The sequence below is a fragment of the Podarcis melisellensis genome, assembly GCF_964234715.1.
Source record: "Podarcis melisellensis genome assembly, chromosome: 4".
Lineage (NCBI taxonomy): Eukaryota > Metazoa > Chordata > Lepidosauria > Squamata > Lacertidae > Podarcis > Podarcis melisellensis.
In genome coordinates, this window is record NC_138531.1 from 103,703,092 (window position 1) to 103,717,666 (window position 14,575).

The 14,575-nt window shown below is 50.2% G+C and overlaps 1 protein-coding gene and 1 long non-coding RNA gene across 2 annotated transcripts in view; one reads left to right on the forward strand and one right to left on the reverse strand.

The window, feature by feature from the left end:
* Positions 1-14,575, forward strand: part of LOC309368842 (hemoglobin subunit beta-1-like) — a 61,127-nt gene that overhangs the window by 9,637 nt on the left and 36,915 nt on the right. The gene's annotated exons all lie outside the window — the stretch shown is intronic.
* The window catches only part of LOC309369372, a 28,925-nt gene continuing 26,159 nt past the window's right edge, over positions 11,810-14,575 (reverse strand). Inside the window, exon 4 of the long non-coding RNA XR_014168058.1 lies at positions 11,810-12,065. This is a non-coding gene — a long non-coding RNA (uncharacterized lncRNA). The remainder of the gene's footprint in view (positions 12,066-14,575) is intronic.

A 14,575-nucleotide genomic window follows, 5' to 3' on the forward strand; every position in this document is an offset into this window, starting at 1 on the left:
AGGCACTACTGGGGAAGAGAGCACAACCAATGCTCCTATCATGTACTAAGGAAGAGGAAAATAAAAGTACCCAGCTTTATACAGAACCCTCTAAAGGAAGAACAGTTTTCCTAAGATAAGATAGGAAGAGAATCTGGGAGAGAATATTTTATAAGAATAGGGTTATTTTAGTTGATATACCCACTCAAATAATAAAACCAGTCATGGATTTGATTTAAACGGGATACAAAAGTTAATAATGTCTCTGCATAGGAATAGTACGCCTAACTACGATTTTTTAAATAACGATACATAGGAAAGTGAGATGTCGGGTACTTTTAGCAAAGAATGTGCCCCCTCCCTTGTTGAAGGAAGCTTACTCAGAAGTAAGAAGGGGGGGGACCTGAAAGAGACTGAAACAAGTGGGGGAGGTATTTTCCAATAAGAAGCCAGGAAACCCTGGTTGATCTTAGAGACTGATATCAGGACTGGACTCTATAGATAGACAATTGTTGTCTATCAAAGCTTCTACCTTTTATTAACAATTTTCTTAGAAGGAACACCTATTTTCATAGGCATGAAATACATACACTGCATTTTAGCTTGAGAGAGCAGTTGGCTCAACTAGGCTTTTGCAGCAGAAACATTAGTTTCTTCACAGCATATTTCAAAATACTGGAAAAAGGACTGGAACACGGATGTAGAATCACAAACTCAAAGGTTGCAACATAACATTATCTACCATCAACTTAAAATCATACTCCTCACTTAAGCTACTCGGAGAAAGACTCTTCGGAGCCTCTCTGAAATAACAAACATTTGCACCCTTCATTCTCATTTTGTTTCCCTAGATATAAATTTTGAAGCAAGCTTGCAGTTTAAACTATGCACACTTAAGAAAGCCAGTCTGTCAGAGACAGAAGGAACAGACAACACACATAACAGACAACATGTAAACATACATATTTTCATATATGTATTAACAGACAACACACATAACAGACAACATGTAAACATATATATTCTCATTCTTTAGTTGGTTATTGCAAGGAGTTGGGCCGCTTCCTTTGGCTTCATTAAGTGAAATTAGTAGGAAGGTCCCACATGGTTTTAAGACCCTCCTTGCCTCTTCAAACACAACCAGTTAACCAAACTGGCAGGGCTCACAATGCTTAGTTGACTGGGTACCCCTTTATATATGCATGCGTTGTTGTTGCTTTTTGTTGTTGTTTTTTCTCTTTTTTGGGGGGGTAGAGAAGGGAGAAAGAGAGGGGTTGATTTGGATTTGGGTAACTTGTACAGGGGGCTATTTAGGGTTTTTCCTTTTCCTTTTTGCTTGGCAACTTCCTAACAATTTAACGAGCTTCACCCACTCGGTTCCTTTTTCTATTCCTTTCCTATTTCCTATTTAATAACCTGGGGTCCTTTTCCACTCTGCCGATCCCGCCCAATTCCTCATGGGCTATCCCTCCTGGCAATCTCCTACCTATCGTCACAATCTCAGGAAAAGGGGCCCTACTGAACGCCCGCGCCGTGCGGTGCCAGATCGGGTGACCCCTGGATAGAGCTTTGAACCGAAAATCCCCCTTGCTTTTGGAAGCGGGCTCACGCACGATACACGTGTTACGTGGCACCGACCAGTGCAGCTGGGATTGGGATAGAAAGCCAGACCCCTTCCTGCCCCCTCCGTAAGGGCACTCGGGAAGTTCGGAAGAAGAACTCCAGCCCCTTGCTTTCAACTGAGATGCCCGTTGCAGAGAGTCGGCTGTCTTTCCAAGCCGGATCTCTCCGTCTTACTTTTGGACTCTCAATTGGTGCGGCTGACTGGAGGGTTTGAGAGGAGAAAGAGATAGAGCTCAGAACCCCCCTTTTGGGTCGAGCAGCAGGTCACGGTCTCTCTCACCAATTGGACCAAGAGATAGGCGAGAAGGAGCGATAGAGAGGAGGGCAGAGAATTCAGTTGCCAGGAGACTTCCACCCCCTTCCCACCAGTGCACTGGATTTTCATTTTCCTTCCTTATACTCACGCGTCCTTTATGATGATCCCAGGATCGATGAATAAGCCAGCTGGATCCCTCTTTGCTCCCCGGCTGAACTCCTGGGGCTTTCGATTACCGCCCGGAAGATGGCCGGGGGTCCAAAGGATCTTCCCAGGCAAAATGGCCTGGTGCCGGCTGAAGATTTTGGGGCCCCTGGTCAGCAACGCGGGAGAACTGCATGCCCCACGTTGTGGGCGCCAACTGTTACGGCTAAATCTGGGTGCGGGGCTACACTGCCACCCAGCTCGTCGGACTAAGTGTCCGCGGGTCCCTGCGGAAGAAAAATGAGCTCAGCTGGACAGGAGCAAAATGCAGAGATCCAAGGTTTATTGCGCAACAGGTTCAAGACGAGATTGAACAGCGAGAAAGGGGTGACATGAACTTTTGAAACTCCCTCCATGTCCCAGAATACAGTGCAAAATACATCCCAGTAACATCATGAATACATTAAGGAAAGGTTGGGTTACACAGATTACATCATGAATATATTAAGGAGAGGTTGGGTTACACCGGATTAACATAAGGAGTAGGGAGGGGGGAATATGCAGAGCTACACCGGATTAACATAAGGAGGAGGGAGGGGGGGATATGCAGAGCTGAAGATATGCGCAGATAAGCGCTTCCTGAGTGTATGCATAGTCTGTCACCTGGCATTGCCCGGAGGAAGGTTTGGCAGAGTGATTTTGACAGGATTAGGGTCTTGACACCTTACTTGAGGGATTATGGATATGGATTTTATAGATTTTAGTTCCCTTTGACATTGACAATTGGGAATAAATGGATATATTGTAGTGAAGAAGGTGAAGAAGACATGCCCCCCCCTTCTGTAGCAACGGGAAAATCCGAGGGCTCCCTTGGACGAAAACAAAGACACCAACCAGGATAACTTGGAGCAAAACAGCAGCCTGTGGGCTTGGCCTTTATTGATCTGTTGCAACACGGTGCTCCCCTCACTTGCAGGAGAGAGGAAGAACCCACAAAAATGGTGTGCAAGTGGACTTCCGGGTTAGCGCGATCGGCTAATGGCAGATTCCCTCCGAGCTCCGGAGGGAATCTGCTCAACGGGGGCTGGGTCTTGCCGTGCCGGCGACACGGGGACCCTTTAAAACTGCGGGCGCGAATGCCCGGGGACGTGGTGACTCGACGGGCACCGTTAACGCCCTCCCGACCCGCGAAGGAGCCTTTTTAAAGGCTACGGAACGGGTGCCGGGGAGCGGCGTGGTGCTGTGAGTCCTCTGCTTCCCCCGCTGAGTGAAGCCGCATGCCATTTGCCGGACAGCGCTGACTTCTTCCGTCTAAAATTCGGACTTAAATTTAAGAACAACAACCCGTGAGTAATCTGGAACCGAACTTTTGAAATTATTTTACATATAGATCTGGCACGAGCGGGGGTAGGTGAAAAGAGGAAGTCCGCCTCACTCCCATTGTAAACAGCTTAACAGCAAGGATCTGTCAACTAAGGTTGTGAGAAGAGTCGTTGGTTATCTTTAGTTGATCGGATAAAAGATATTAATTCCACGGATTTTAAAAGATTAAGTTATCGTGCTGGAGGGCAAGAGCTTAGATATTTGGATTAAGTACCACTTTTCTAAAGACTGGGAGTAACTTGTGAAAGAGCCTGTGGTGGACTTACAAGCCTTTGACAGCTGTCAGATTAGCTGTCAAGGTCTGGAAAGAACTGAAAGTTTTAACATTTAGCCGAATATCTGGATATAAAGTAATTTAAAGCAAAGGAAGATTGATACAAATAACATTGACTTTTGAGTCGGAAGTGAAAGGAATACTAAATAACAAGAATCCCTCTAGAGGGGATCCACGGACACTACAAGATGGAAATATGTCGGGAAATACGAGCAGAGCTGCAAGAGCTGGTCGTTCTCATGAGAAAGCTGCAAGAGACGTACGAGCAAGGTCATGTTTGGTCTACAAGCCCTTCAAAGCTGAAACCAACAGAAAATATAATCACTGAGATGGAAAAGGGCCTGATACTCAAAACACCGGCAGCTGGACAAGAAAGGAAACTAAAGAAAGAAGAGGAGGAAAAGACATTTGTTAAACAAGGGACGGCCAAAGTGATACAGAAGACAAATGAGAGCCGAGGACCTATCAAGATGACTTCAAACCCGACCAGAGTGAAAGTTGGACTAGCTGGGATGTATGAACTTAAGAAACAAAGACGGAGTTTCACACTTAAACAACTTGACTTGGTTGAAAAAATCACTGACAGTATTGGGAAAGTACTTTTTCGAGTTTGGGTATTTAACATAAAAGATTTCCAAAAAAGCCGGCTGAGAGGGACTGAAGGGGACTTGAGAGCCTCGGACGTTAGGGCACCGGGCTAAAAAGATAGATTTACGGACCTAGGTTTGGGGTTGAAACTGGGGATGGAAAAGGAAGGCTTGGGAGCCCGAAGGGGGCCTGATTTTCACTATGCAGTGTAAAAATCCTTTTCTCTTTCTTTTTTATTCATTAGTAATAAAATGGGGAATTCTTGGATGGGAACCAGGGACAACCTTAGGAAAAATATTTTTATTTTTATTTTCTATTTTCTCTGCTCTTCTATCCTGTTTATATATGAACAAGATACATAGTTTAAGTGTCTTTGATTAGATTAAAGTAAATATAATACTGGGAAAAAAACCAAAAATGGTGTGCAAGACCTTATAAAGACTTTTGAAATCTACAGCCACCCTGTAGATCAAGACCACCCCCAGAATCATCATACATACATCACAGATAGGAGGGGTTGAGGGAGGGGTTGTGGTGGTAACCTGAGTGTCCTGGCACCTGGCTGGTTCCCCCTTTCCCCCTCCCCATGAGTGCTTTCCAGGTGACAGAGGGGAGTTTGCAGTTTCCTGCCCCAAGAGGGAAGAGCTGATTATTGTCCTTTGTTCCAGTCCATGCTGAATCCACTCCCATATGCAAGTTCTTTGTGATCTTGATGGTCTTCTGTCTAGGACCATCAGGGTTGGCATAGCAACTGGGCAGGGCTCCTGTGGATGTGCTGGTATGCTGAAGGGATTATGGCTGCCCTGTATCAAACCTTCCCCATTTTGTAGTCCTTCCTTCATGGAGTAAAATAAAAGTGGAACAGTGCAAATCCGATGTATGGTTGATTTTCTATGAATTTATAACAGAAGCGTAGCGTATGTAGTGTGTGAGTGTGAGTGTGTGTGAAGTTTGTACAAACTGAATGATTGGGGGGGGTTTCCTGCGACAGGGGGGGACAAAGTGCCACAGAGCCATGAACACCCCCCCCACTGGTGCTCAATGGTTCCTCTTAAGTGACAGAGAACCCCCCTTTCCTAGCCCCCCAACTAACTTGAGATGTTTCCACCCACCCCCAGGCCTGCCCCCTCCCTCCGTCCCAGAGAAAAAGACACAGGAAACCAGGTCACATTGCAGAGGGAGGATTTATTAGAGGGTCAAGCGTCACATGGGGGCTGGTAGGAGTGGGCCCCACCCCACCCGGTGGGTGGAAAGACCAGAAGACCCTGGGGGTGTCTCAATGGTACCGGTACCTGTCTCTCCTCTCCACTCAGAACTCCCCTTGCTTTCTTCACAGGGCTGGAACAGGAGCTGCTCTGGCATCCCTTTCTGGAAGGCTGTGGTGCACGGTCCCTGCTTCGGGGTCCTGATCCTGCAGCCCCTTCTCTTTACCACTTTGCAAACCTGCCCAGCCTCCTGCTGAGTCAGGCCTGGCCCCCCCTGATAACTCTGCTGCAAGAGGCCGACCTGTTGCTCAGGAGGAGGTGAAAATGACTCTGCTGCAGATCACCCAAGCAGCAGCGATTCTGACACAGCAAAAATATACCTTCGCCCAGCGAGCATTGGAATTAAAGGAGCATAACTCAGTCTGCAGGAGCATCACTGGTTGTTTGCGGGACTCGTTTTACAACAGAGAGAAACTGAACCTTTCGTGTCCTTAGGCCAGTGGAACTCTCTGTCACTGGAGATTCAGGGGGCGCCTTCCATGCAAAGCTTTAGTGGCCTGCTGAAAACATTTCTACTCCTCCCGGACTGTGCAGGCAATTAAGAATGCATCCTTTTGCAAATGGTTAATTGATGTCTGTTGTTCACTTTTTCAAAGGTTAAACAGGTATTATGTCTTTACTGATGTAAATCTCTTGGATTTAGTTTTGTATGACACAGTGGTGTACACATATTTTTATAAATGAATATGAAATGTTTTTATAAATACATGTGAATGAAGGAAATAAACAAATGAGGAGAGCTGGGCTCCCCTTGCTCCCACTGGCCAACCAGATTTCCAATGGAAGCCCCCCTCCCCCAGCCCCCCTCCCGTGCTTTGCTCTCCCCACCCCAGTCACAGGCACTCAGTGGCTCAGAGCATATCCCCTCTACTGTGCCAGAACAAATGGGACATCTCATTTTTCCCTGCGTGAGCTTGGCAGTCATTTGGGGGCCCCTGCTCTCAGGCGATGTCGGAATGCGATCTCCCCTCAAAAAAGCACATTGGGGGGCCAGGGGCCTTGTGTGGGTCAGGTGATTCACACAGGAGTGCGGCCCCAGAAGATGGGGTCCCGCTCCCCCCCCCCCGTGGCATTTGACAGTGTGCCATGGGCTGGCTGAAAGGAGCCTGGTAACCACTGTGCCCAAAGTCCATGAAAAGGTCGTCTTCTGCTGCTGTGAATGTAATATCTTATTCTGAAATATTGTTTTGAGTTTGGGGTGGGTGGCTTAGCCTGTATGATGCTGGAGCGAGTCCCTTCTCATTCCTGGACCCAGCAAGGGTTGAAATCCTTTGCTGAAGGAGCCCGGCACTTTCTGGGCCAGCGAATGGCCGGAGGGCTCAAGGAAGGCGCTTGCTCTGCGCCCGAGGACACCTGGCTGGCAGTCAGAAAGACAAAAGTCACAGGGGGAGCGGCTGCTTCCAAGCCTGGGACTGGGGGAGAACCTCGCCTCTTCTTCGACTGGGAGACAGGGATTTCCATCCCGGCTCACAAACCCCCCAAAATAAATTAACGGACGGCCGCAGATCATACCCTTTCGATACCCTCAGAAGATTAGGGGAGACCTGCCCCTTTCCAGCATTGATCTCCCCTGGGACCCGCAAAACGCAACTTGCCCCCCTGGCGTTTTACTTTGGATCTATTTGTTTGATGTTTCAATGAAGGTGGTAAACTCCTTTCATGTGTGGGTCACCCACACAGCCAGTGTGGTGTAGTGGTTAAGAGCGGTAGACTCGTTATCTGGGGAACCGGGTTCGTGTCTCCGCTCCTCCACCTGCAGCTGCTGGGTGACCTTGGGCCAGTCACACTTCTCTGAAGTCTCTCAGCCCCACTCACCTCACAGAGTGTTTGTTGTGGGGGAGGAAGGAAAAGGAGAATGGTAGCTGCTTTGAGACTCCTTAAAGGGAGTGAAAGGCGGGATATCAAATCCAAACTCCTCTTCTTCTCTTCTTCTCTCCCCACAACAGATCCCACAACGCATTCAACAGATTGAGGCTGAATTCTGATAAGAAAGAATTACTGTTTTGGGGGGACATAGGCTGACCCCCCTAGTCCTGAACGGACACCCTAGTCCAAGGCCTTCTGATGGTTCCCTCACTGTGAGAGGTGAGGTTACAGGGAACGAGGCAGAGGGCCTTCTTGGTAGTGGCCCCTGCCCTGTGGAATGCCTTCACATGAGGGGTCAAGGAAATAAACAACTAACTGAAATCTGAATGCAACCCTGTATCAGGATTTTTTAAATGTTTTATGTCCTGTAAGCCACCCAGAGTGACACACACACACACACACACACACACGGCACCCCCCCCCCCTCAGCAGCCCCTTGGGGCAGGGGAGCAGCCTCACCCTGAAGCTGACAGGGTCCACGTGGAGCAGTTCACTCAACTTGGAAAAGGTCTCCTTGACCTTGTCGAGGTCTATTGATTGTGAAGGGGAAGAAGGGGAAGGGGGACAACAAGAAAAAAAATTCTCCCCCTCTCTGCCCAGCGCCCTTCAGCAAAGCGGCAGGAGGTGCTGCGCAGAGAGGGGTTGAATTTCCCCCCTCTTGTTTTCCCGCTCTAAAACAAGGTGCTGTTTAAGGTGCATTCAGGCAGCTACCTTGGAAGCCTGGAGAGCAAGAGGGGTCGGTGCACAACGAACCCTCTCGCTCTCCAGGCTGCAGGTTCCGTTCGACCTGCTCTTTGCGGCTGGTGGGGGGAAGCCCACCACCAGCCCCGAAGAACACGCCAGGGAGCAGCGGAAAGGCGCAGTGGAGAGGCTCCTGCCATAGCCACGCGTCACCGCTCCAGCCAGGAGAGGGTCGCGGGGCTATGGCGTCTTCGCTCCCTAGGACGCACACACATTTCCCCTTCATTTTTGAAGGGGGAAAAGTGTGTCCTATAGAGCGAAAAATATGGCGATTGTGAGAATATAGTTCCATTCCACCTTAACAGGGTCAGGCATGACTGTTGTGGATCACATGCCTGTTTATGTCCAGCACAGTCTGCTTGGAACTCCCGTTGTATGTTGGTTTTGTGTTACGGCTGTTGTGCCGGAGATGAAGGGATGCAGACATGTTTTCCTGTGTTCCTGAACAATGCTGAATAAATGCTGTAAATAATGCTTAAATCTTCCTCTGTCTGTCACATCTGCTGTGTGATAATTTACACACTCTGCTGAAAGAGCGTGCATGGGTCTCTAAGCATATCTGAGGCTTGTGTCACTGACGGACTGAAGCTGTTCCACAGAAAACCGGTGATCATCCGGAGTAAGCTGGTGGCCTGCCTGATGCCCCCGTTTCCCCGGCAGTATCCCAACAGTAATGCCACCCCCGAGCCAAGGAGACAAGCAACTATACAACTTTTAAAAGACACTTGAAGGCAGCCCTGGATAGGGAAGTCCCAAAGGAGCGTCTCCACCCCATTGCTCATGACTCATGAATCACCCAGACTCATGGAGGAGAAGCTATCAATGGCTCCCATGGCTGGCTCTGCTCTCCCTCCACCATCTGAGGCAGCGATGCTTCTGGATCCCATGTGTGTATTTGCCCAGACTGATTCAGGTGGCATTTCAAGGGGCGCAGAATCATCTTTCTCCTGAGAAACACCTGCCTGGGACCTTAACTTTTCTGGCTGTAGGACTTTGGGTCACTTTAGAATTCTTCAATTCTTTCCTCACTCCTGCCCCCTTTTGTACACCTCTTCTGCTTCAAATCCCATATTCTGAGTGAAGCTCTTGCTCAGGGCTGGGGAACCTGAGGTCTTACGGATGTGGTCTGACTCTGCTTCCCATTGGCAGGCAGTGGGCTCCCAATCCTTGCCCTTGTTGAATCTCCCTGTCTTCCTACCCCTGCCGCTTCCAACTCTCCCTCTGCTTTTCTCTCCCCATGCTGTTAAACCTGAATGTGAGCTCCCTGGGGCAGAGTCCTGTCCTACATTTCAAGGGCCCTCAATTGATAAATGGCAAAATAATAATAATGACCATCATCATCTGAAAGTGCAATTAATTATCCTCGATGGGCTCAATTATCCTCAAGAGACAAGCAATTGAAACTCTGTTCACAATGCTTTCTTAGGCCCTGCTTCCTCCCCGACAACATCCACACCTTCCTCCCTTACCTGGCCTTGAACATGGCTGTCCGACCTCCAGCCCCCATAACCAGCAACTCAGCCTCACTAGAGCGGACTGCAGAGGGTGAACATGAAACCCCATGGGGTTTTTTGTATAAATATATAATATACATCCCCTCCTGTAACACTCCCAATCTCCCAGCGCCACCCACCCTTCACATTGCTCCAAATTTAATCCTCAGTTTTACATACAACCAGCTCATTAAGAAATATGCAGAATCCATTTCTCTTCTTTTGCGTCTCAGAAGCCGTCAAGATGCTGCACAATGTGGTCCCTCCTGTCCCTTTCGCTGCTCTTGTTTCCACCTTCAGGCTCCAAGGAGGGGGGGTGATGTACCGTATTTTTCGCTCTATAAGACGCACCAGACGCCTCTAGTTTTTGGAGGAGGAAATCAAGAAAAAAAAAATCTGAATCTCAGAAGCCTGAACAGCAAGAGGGATCATTTCACAGTGAAAGCAGCAATCCCTCTTGCTGTTCTGGCTTCTGGGCTACCTGCGCAGCCTGCATTAGCTCCATAAGACACACACACATTTCCCCTGACTTTTTAGGAGGGAAAAAGTGAGTCTCATAGAGCAACAAATACGGTAATCTCCACAAAATCCTGCTCTCCTCTCCTTCCTCCCCCCTGAACTCAGAAATCTTCCTGCTTAGCAGACAGTCGATCCAGTTGTCCCCCCTCTTTTCTTCTTTACTGCTTTTATTTCTCATAAGGAAGTCCCAAGGGGTGTGTGTGTCAAAATCCCTCAAAAGTCCCTCAAGGTTGTTGCTCTCCATCTTCTTTCAGGCAAAGTCCTTACTTCTAAAATTAATCCATCGCAAAGAGGCAAATTTAAAGTCCGCTCCTCCCAAAATCTTTGCATTCCTTGCTTCAGGGGAAGGGAGATGAAGCAGATTCCGAAAAAGCCCCATAACTTAAAACATTCCCTCCCCTCCTTGCCCCGTTCAAGCAAAGCAGAAATCAGCCTCTTTCCACACAGATACTCTTCTCCTGCAGCAGAAATCAGGATCCCTTTGAAGGGGGCGTGTGGCTCTTCGCTCGCCAATTGTGTCCCCATTCAAAGCGGTTCCCCGCCCTCCCCACGGGAGTTGGCCAGGGCTGTTCTGGGACAGAAATCCTTTGCTGAAGGAGCCAGGCAGCTTTCTGGGCCAGCGAATGGCCTGAGGGCGCCAGGAAGGCGCTTGCTCTGCGCCCGAGGACACCTGGCTGGCAGTCAGAAGGACAAAAGCCACAGGGGGAGGGGCTGCTTCCAAGCCTGGGACTGGGGGAGAACCTCGCCTCTTCTTCGTCTGGGAGACAGGGATGTCCATCCCGGCTCACAACCCGCCCCCCCCAATAAATTACCGGACGAGGGCGGGTCGTGCCTATTCTATACCCTCGGACGAGTAGGGGAGACCTGCCCCATACCCCCATAGACCTCCGCCTGGGACCCCCAAAGGGTGACTTGCCGGGTTCGCTGCCCCCCTGGCTTTGTTTGACATTCCAATGAAGGTGGTAAACTCCTTTGATGTTATTATGGGTGTGAAATATGTTGGCGGGGGTGTTTATTGGTTTGCATTTGTTTTTATTTGATTACGTGTTTTGTGTTTTTATATCATAATTCCATCTTGTGAACCCCCAGATTTAATGAAGAAATAAATGGATAAAACGAAATGAATGGCCCTCTCTTTCTGCCGATTAAGAGGCAGCTCCGTCCCCGACACCCATCTGGAAAGAGGCAAGGAGGGGCATTGCGGGGGGGGGGAGTGGCCCTTGGGAGTCTCCCTGGGTGGCCATGTTGGTACCTCCACCCCTTATTCTGGGGGATGGAATCCAGAGCAGGGGAAGGGTCCGCATCCCCCTCTGAGTCTCTCACCCCCAATTTCTCCAGAGTAGAAAGAACAGAGAGGGCAACAGAACAGGAGCAAATACCAAGAAATGGATGGGGAGACAACCAATGAGACCGGGGGGGGGGCTGGGAGCATCGGGGGGGATCTTGCCAGGAATTTTGGGGATAAAAGATTTGGGGACACAGCAGGGGTCTCTGGCTCTGAAAAGCACTGCAGCTTGGAGGGGGCAAAATACCATAGCGCCCTAAAACCCCCACTGATGCTTAATGATTCCTCTTGAGTGACAGAGAAGACCCCCCCTTTCCACGCCCCCCAACTAACCCCCCACCCCCAGGCCTGTCCCCTCCCTCTGTCCCAGAGAAGAAGACATAGGACGCCAGGTCAGATTGCAGAGGGAGGATTTATTAGAGGGTCAAGCGTCACATGGGGGCTGGAAGGGGTGGCCCCCACCAAACCTGGTGAGTGGCGAGAGCAGAAGGAGGCAGCCGCTTCTCCCTGGGGGGTGTCTCAGTGGGACCGGCAGGCCAGCGCATGAGCCACCACCCTGACCAGCTTGTGGAAGGCATGGTGGTAAGCAGGGGTGAATTCCTGTCCAAGGGGGGGCTAGCAGGAGGGTGATGAGGACCTCGCCCAGGAGCTGGAAGAGAAAAGAGAGGGTGACTCCTTCTGCCAGGGGGCCCATGTATGGGGCACCCTCTCCCCACAACAGATCCCACAGCAGATTCAACAGACTGAGGCTGAATCCTGACAAGACAGAATTACTGTTTGGGGGGGACAGGAGGCAGGCAGGTGTGGGGGACTCCCTAGTCCTAAATGGGGCAACTGTGCCCCTGAAGGACCAGGTGGGCAGCCTGGGAGTCATTTTGGACTCACAGCTGTCCATGGAGGCACAGGTCATTTCTGTGTCCAGGGCAGCTGTGTCCCAGCTCCATCTGGTCCACAGGATGAGACCCCACCCGCCCTCAGCTTGTCTCGCCAGAGTGGTGCATGCTCTGGCTATCTCCCACTTGGACTACTGCAATGCCCCCCATGTGGGGCTACCTTTGAAGGCGACCCTTTTGGCGGTTCCCTCACTGTGAGAGGTGAGGTTACAGGAAACCAGGCAGAGGGCCTTCTCGGTTGTTGTGCCTGCCCTGTGGAATGCCCTCCCACCAGATGTCAAGGAACTGAAAAACTAACTGAAATCTGAATGCAACCCTGTAACAGGAAATGTCTAATGTCTTCCCATGTTTTATGTCCTATAAGCCACCCAGAGTGACACACACACAGCACCGCCCAGTCCCCCCCCCACCAGGCATCTCCTTGGGGCGGGGGAGCAGCCTCACCCTGAAGTTGAGGGGGTCCACGTGGAGATTGTCGCAGAGCAGTTCACGCAGCTCGGAAAAAGCCTCCTGGACCTTGTGCAAAGAGGGCTGGAGAGGTTCCTAATGAGAGGGCAGGGCCAGAGAGGTCCCCAAAATTAGGGTCCAGGGGAAACAAACGCCGGGCCCAGGGGTAGACGATCACCAAGCTGGAGAGAAGGAAGGAAGGAAGGAAGGAAGGAAGGAAGGAAGGAAGGAAGGAAGGAAGGAAGGAAGGAGAAGGTAGAGGCACGGATGGTTATTATCCAGGTGGAAAGAGGAGTTCCTGCCCAACCTGCTTAGACAGGCGACCACCCCTGGACTTACCAGTGTTACCGGACAATCCGAGGGCTCCCTTGGACAAACAGAGACACCAACCAGAGCAAGTCAGAGCAAAACAGCAGCCAGTAGGCTTGGTCTTTATTAGAAGAAAGACTGTCGCGACAGGGCTCCCACCGCCCACAAGGTGAAGCAAGATGGAAGCCCCGAACAAAGGATGACCCTAACTTTTATTAGTTGCTAATTCCCCAAACTACACCCCCAGAATTACATCATATTTACATCATGATTATATTAGAATGAGGAGGAGTCGAGGAGGGGCTCCACAGGTAATCTGAGTGTCCCGACACCTGGCCAGAGCCTGCTCCCTCCTCCCCACATGAGTCACTCTGAAAACAAAGGAGAAGGGCGAAGTCTTCCTGCCCCCTGAGGGGAATCCGGTCAGTGGCCTTTGTGAGAGTCCGCGCAAAATACACTAAGATATGCAAGTTATTGTATCCGTGATAGCCCTGTGTCTGAGCCCATCACGAGGGCTATCAAGGTTGTCTTGTCAGCGGGGAAAGGTCGCAGAGTACATGACTGCTCGGTCAAGGGATTATGGCCACTCCGTCCCAAGTCACCCCCCTTTGATAGTCCTTGTAACATGCAGAGGAATAAAAGTGGTCCGATGAAAATCCGACGTACGGCTGATTTTTGGTGAATATAAAACGGCGAAAGACTTTGAAGTTCAAACCAGCTCCAAGTTCAGGAAACAATGTAGCAAGGTCTTGATTGGATCAGTCACGGTTGACTGAACTCGGAAACGTTGTATCAGTGAGCTGTCAAACAGGGACGCAGTGAATGCCGGCTGCAGTACCAGCGCAGCCGCCACCAGGGGCGCTGTTCGGCAACAATGATTGGCTGAGGCGGCCGCTGTTTGACCTAGAGTTCAGGCGCCCGGTCTACTCACAGTAAAATGGGGCGAAGCGGAGCGCTTATGGCGAACGGTTGTCAGTCTAGCGCTTCCTTATTTACGGAAGGCTTTTAGGAGATGACCCTCTAAAGGGACATCTCTCGGGCGAGGGAGGGGAGATGCGTGTATGTGTGTGTGGTGCTTGTGTGGTACGCGTGTAGATGAGGGGGGGGGTGATTTCCGGTGACACCAGGAAATGATGTCCCCACCCAATTCTGCCACGTCGCCTGTCATCATGACACTTGCCATGATGGCTGGCTGTGGGCTGGGAGCTTCTCTCGGCTGCTGGAGAAAACCTTCTGAGTTGAGCTGGAGCTTCTTCCAGGGCTGGAGCCTTTTATACCCTGGGCCAAAGCTCCTCCTCCTGGATTTACAGAAGCTGACCTGGTTTCTGATTTGATCGAAGAATGCTGTAATTTTCCTTATGACATTCCTATTTTCCACTGAGAAATCCTGGAGAGTATGGAGTAATGCCACCCCTGTGCCAAGGGGATAAGCAAGTATAAAGGCTTTAGAAGACATCTGAAGGCAGCCCCAAAGGAGCGTCTCCACCCCCATCGCTTGGCCTGGACATTG